The following is a 6,000-nucleotide window of genomic DNA, read 5'->3' as shown; positions in this document are numbered from 1 at the left end:
CTGCCAGTTTTACAATCCAGGAATGTCTTTCTCAAGGACCTGGGAGCCCTCCCTTTGAAATGTAATCATCAAAGGAGATGGCACCCCTGTCTCCCAGTCTTTGTGGAGAGTTTTTGTGGGAGTCTAACTTCAGCAGGACACCTTCCTCCAAGTCATAAAACCATCCCCCTGTCAAAAGACAGAAGAAGTTTATTAGCAAACACAAACGGCCTACGACCTCTTCACAACATCCTCTGGCATGTTTCACTAGCCTTTAAAAGCCTTTAAAAACTTTGTACCCTCTGCATCCGCAGCACTGAGTTCACACTGAGTTCTAGTCCCTCTCCCCTGTTGCAATAACTTCGGATAAACTTCCTTGCCTGTTTAACTTTTCCAGGCAAGTAATTTTTTTCTAATACTAATTAGAAAATTTTGCTTTGATGTCCCCCTCCTTACACCTCCAAAATCTGTCTCATTTCTTTGTAGCATTGGTCCTCAAATTTCAAAAAGCATGTTTTTAAATAACCTGGAGGGCTAGTTAAAACACATTTCTGAGGATGGACGTGGTGGCTCACATCTGTAATCCTAGCACTTTGGAAGGCCGAGGCAGGCGGATCACTTAGGTCAGGAGTTTGAAACCAGTCTGGCCAACATGGTGCAACCCCATCTCAATTAAAAATACGAAAATTAGCCGGGCATGGTGGCACACACCTGTAATCCCAGCTACTCTGGAGGCTAAGGCAGAAGAATCACTTGAATCCAGGAGGCAGAGGTTGCAGTGAGCCAAGATCGCACCACTGCGATGTGGTTACCAGCCTGGGCCACAGAGCAAGACTCCGTATCAAAAAACAAACAAACAAACAAACATGTTTCTGAAGCAGGAGGCCTGGGATGGGGCTTGAGAATGACATTTTCAACAAGTTTCCAGATGAATTGTGGCCGGTCTAGAAACCACACCTTTAGAACAACGTTAGCATGTTTTTTGCACAGACGATATTAACTCCCTGAATTTCCTTTAGTTAATGGAGACTCTAGTACACTATCCTGCAGTGGGGCTATTTCCATAGCTGGTGAAGAAATTTTCTTTCCCACAATCTTCTTCCTCTCTTTTTCATACTTTTCCCTCTTTTGCTCTCTGGCCATACGCCTTCCTTTGCTTTCCTCCCTTTCCACCTCTAACTCACAGCAATTCTCTTCACTCTTCCAACCAGCCTGTTCCAAAAAAAAAAAAAAAAAAAAAAAGTCCCCTTTTATTCCTTAGGGTAGCACTTGTTTTTGTTTTTTAACATCCAAATCCTTCTTGGAGCCCCTTCGCATTCTGTCTCTGAGGAAGGCGGAGGGGGCTTCCCTCATCCTCCCTTGTTACCTAGCAACTTGTCTCCTTCCTGACAAGTCACCACCCTGCCAGGATGCCAGCTGATGTGCACACAATAAAGGGAAAGTGAGCGGACACCACCACTCCAGTCCGCTCATAGAGGACCCTCTGCTCATTAGCACTCCGATGAGTGGCTTGCTATGGGCAGATCCCCCAGATGCCTCTCCCCCAGTAAGCTGGCCACACTGCTCCTCCAGGGATCTCAGAGCGATGGCAGCTTGTCAAGTTCCTGAGTCACTGGGTATGTACTGGGAATTTCAGATTTAATCCCTAATTACATCCAGCTCATCACCTTTGTAATAGGAGCCATAATCATCTTTTCATTGTCATCTTTGAGTCACTGGGGCTGTGTGGAAAACTATATCCATATTCATGCATGTGTTTTCTATTTTGCTACTACATCCTCTTCTTTAGACTTCAAAATGAAGGAGGATTTTCTTTTCTCCTGCAAAAGCCTTTATGAAAGAAGGTGTTTGCTTAACACTTTCAAGCTTCCCCATTGACATCCTTTGTTCTTTCTCTACATGTTCATGGATTAACTACTTTGGGTCCTGCCGTGTTAACCAACTTCAATTTGTCACAGAAAATGTAGATGTTTTTAGGTAGGGCTTATATAGTGGAAAAGATATGGACACAAACTCCCTTCCTGGACCAACTGAGGAAGGAAGATTTCTCAACCTCGCTTTCTGTAATCCTAAAAGAAACAGTAGAATAGGAAAGAAGGAAAGGAGAGAAAGATAGAAAGAGAAAAAAATTAACTCCACTCTAAAGAAAAAGGCATTCACAGCAATAATACTTATAACACAGAATGATGGAAAACTACCCAGATGCTTGGCCAGGAGCGGGGGCTCATGCCTGTAATCCCAGCACTTTGGGAGGCTGAGGTGGGTGGATCATGAGGTCAGGCGTTCAAGACCAGCCTGGCCAAGATGGTGAAACTCTGTCTCTACTAAAAATACAAAAATTAGCCAGGTGTGGCGGTGCACACCTGTAATCCCAGCTACTCAGGAGGCTGAGGCAGGAGAATTACTTGAACCCAGGAGGCGGAGGTTTCAGTGAGCTGAGATTGCACCGTTGCACTCCAGCCTGGGCAACATAGCAAGACTGTGTCCCCACCACCAAAAAAAGAAATAAAATTACCCAGTTGCCCAATAGGTAAATGGACAATCATTATAGCAATGCAACAGAAGATAATTAGATGAATTTCATAAATGGCAGCCTATGTAAATGGACCATACAAATCACACAGGTATTTTAATATATATTTAAATATACACAAGCATGTAATATATAAATGTAACTGGTATATATTTTAATATAATAACTCACGGGAAAATAATCCAATAGAGATTAAACACACTGGTTAGATTCATGCAAAAATGCATTAGACTGTTCAGAAAAATTAAGAACAATATGTGAAAAGGTATGAGTAGTATAGAGCTGTGCTGTCCAATATGGTAGCCACTAGTCATATGTGGTTAACTGAGTACTTGAAATGTGGCTAGTCTGATTTGAGATTTAAGTGTAAAACTGGATTTCAAAGGTGTACTATTAAAATATATATATAAAATATTTCATTAATAATTTTTATGTTGACTCTATGTTGAAATGATCTTTTAAATATATCAGATTAAATAAAATATATTACTAGAGTTAATTCCACTTGTTTCTTTCTACTTTTTAATGTGGTTACCAGAAAATTTTTAATTACATATTAATTAGTGACTTGCTTTGTGGCTTGCATTGTATTTCTATTGAACAGTGCTGGTTTAGAGTTTAATGTTTACTAGTTCTTTTGTTCTACAAAATTACCACAAAACTTCCTGCTTCGTTTGTATTTATGAGGTATATGAGTTGTGGAATGTGGAGTGATTTGAAAGCAATATTTCTGCACAGACCAATTCTAGGGTTGGCTTTTTGCATGCTATAATAACTCTAGACAAATCATGGAAATTGTGACTTCCCCAGGGAGATGGAGGCTGGGGGGAGTGAAGTATGGAGGAAGGGAAAGGAGGCTTGGAGAGGAAAGGAAGAAGGCCACATACTCCAGAGGTGATAGGATCACTGAAAAAAACTAAATGTGTGGCTTGCAAAAAGAGGAGGTGGCCTCTTTCTAAGATGTCCCTTGTCATTCTGAAGAAGACTTCCTTCCCAAACCAACTCTTTCCCATTGGGCAGTCAGCTTGATCTCTTGAAGTTGAGGAAGGCCCTGCTATTAATTGTCCTAGGAGAGAGAGCACATCCACTGAGCTATGAGTCAATGATCTGTCTTAGGGTGGGATTTATTATTTTCATTATTTGTGTGTTTGATTTTCTTGTTAGAATTCCTTCCTTAGGACTGTTTGCTGCCCACAGCTTTTAACAAGGTGGATGGGGGTGGTAGTGTGCTGAGCAGAGCAGTGCTGATGCTGACGACAACACCACAGCAAACAGCAAACAGGACATGCAAAGCAGGAGACAAACTCGTCTTCCCAATCAATCTTTAGCTGAGGACTAGTCAGGGTGTGTGGCTGTTATGTTCTAGTAGCTAGGAGAGTCCCAGCATGTGCTCTTAGAGGCCATTTTGGAGAGGATGAAATAGAGAAACTAGACACATTCATTCAGAGACTCTCTGGACCTGAGAGAGAACAGTAACTGTATTCAGGCCTAATCCCTCAGGTGGCTGCCTTGGCGGCCACTCTCTTTACCATGAAAATTGCCCCCAACATGGAAACCTGTTGAACTTGGAAAAACCTCTTTATTTCCAAACAGAAAAAAAAAATGATATATTTCTTCTTAAGAAAAAAAAATTTTTATTCAACTACTATGTCCCATTTTCCCAATAAACATTAATTGAACTGCTAGTGGGCACCATTCATCCATTTAACAAATACTGAGCCCCCACTATGTAGCATATAGTGTAAATGAGACCCTAGACTCTGAAAGATCCCGAATTCAAATTTTGGCTCTACTATTTCCTGTCTGGGTGACCATGGAAAATTACTTAATCTCTCTGAGCCTTTCTTCATCTGTAAAGAGGGGAAATAATTAATACAGTGTTGTTCTGAGATTTAAATGAGTTAATACATAAAAAAAAAAAACTTTAAAATACATAATAGGCCAAGTGCGGTGCCTCACGCCTGTAATCCCAGCACTTTGGGAGGCTGAGGTGGGCAGATCACTTGAGGTCAGGAGTTTGAGACCATCCTGGCCAACATGGTGAAACCCTGCCTCTACTAAAAATACAAAAATTAGCCAAGTGTGGTGGTGCATGCCTGTAATCCCAGCTACTCAGGAGGCTGAGGCACAAGAATCGCTTGAACCCAGGAGGCAGAGGTTGCAGTGAGCCAAGATCATGCCCAGCCTGGGCAACAGAGCAAGACTCCGTCTCAAAAACAAAACAAAACAAAACATGATAAATGCTTACAATGTGGAAAATACTGACACAGAGTAGGTGCTGTAAAAGTATTTGTGGTTATATGCTAGCTAGTGTCTGTTAAGGATACAAAGATGAGCACAACACAAACTTTGCCCTCAAGGAGACTCCACCTGGTGGCCTTTCATACACACTACTTCACTGAACCTTCACTGCCAGACTGTGAGTTAACATTGTTAATCTGAGGTTCAGACAGATTTTTTTTTCTTTTTTTGAGGCTGAGTTTCGCTCTTGTTGCCCAGCATGGAGTGCGATGGTGTGATCTTGGCTCACCGCAACCTCTGCCTCTCTGGTTCAAGCTATTCTCCTGGGTCAACCTCCCAAGTAGCTGGGATTACAGCTGTGCACCACCACACTCGACTAAATTATTATTATCATTATTATTATTATTATTTGTACTTTTAGTAGAGACGTGGTTTCACCAGATTGGTCAGGCTGGTCTCGAACTCCTGACCTCAGGTGATCCACCCACCTTGGCCTCCCAAAGTGCTGGGATTATAGGTGTGAGCCACCACACCCGGCTGATTCAGACAGATTAAATTATCTGCCTGAGATCACACAAATAATAAATGGCAGGTGTGATTCCGAGCTAGTTTTTCTGACCCTAAGTCCAGGGCTCTTTGCTCAAAAGTATGCTGCCTTTTTAGTCTTCTAGTGGCCGAGTCTTAGCTCAGCCTGTGAAGGAGAAGTCTCTAACCCCAAGAGCCTTAATATAGATATTTTTCTTCCGGCAGTATTAGTTAGGGTGTCTAGGGAAGCAAGTAACAGAAAGTCCTAACTTACACATTAAGAAAAATTAATTATCTCACATTTTTACAAAGTCTCAATGTAGGTTGCTGCAAGGTTTGATGCTTTAATGACATCATGAAGGACCCAGATTCATTCCATCTCTCTGCTCTGCATTCCTCAATGTATCAGCTTTGTGCCAGAGTCACAAGATGGCTACACTCCTCCAGGCATTGTATGCAGATATAACAATATACCCCAAAAGAAGAGAAGACTTCTCCAGAAGTCTCCCAGGGGACCTTCACACATGGCTTATTAGATCAGAGCCCCTCCTTAAACCAATCACTAAAAAGGAAAATGGAATTGCCATGAGTGGCTCAGCAAAATCATGATTTACCCCTGGATGGGAATCAGGGTCACCTTCAAAGTGCATATGGACATGTGAAGGAACATAAACACAATCACAAAATCGGGGCTCCCACCATTGGTTGCAGAGGCAGTCGAC

This window comes from Pongo abelii, chromosome 3 (assembly GCF_028885655.2).
Source record: "Pongo abelii isolate AG06213 chromosome 3, NHGRI_mPonAbe1-v2.0_pri, whole genome shotgun sequence".
Taxonomy (NCBI): domain Eukaryota; kingdom Metazoa; phylum Chordata; class Mammalia; order Primates; family Hominidae; genus Pongo; species Pongo abelii.
This window is presented reverse-complemented; position numbering follows the sequence as displayed.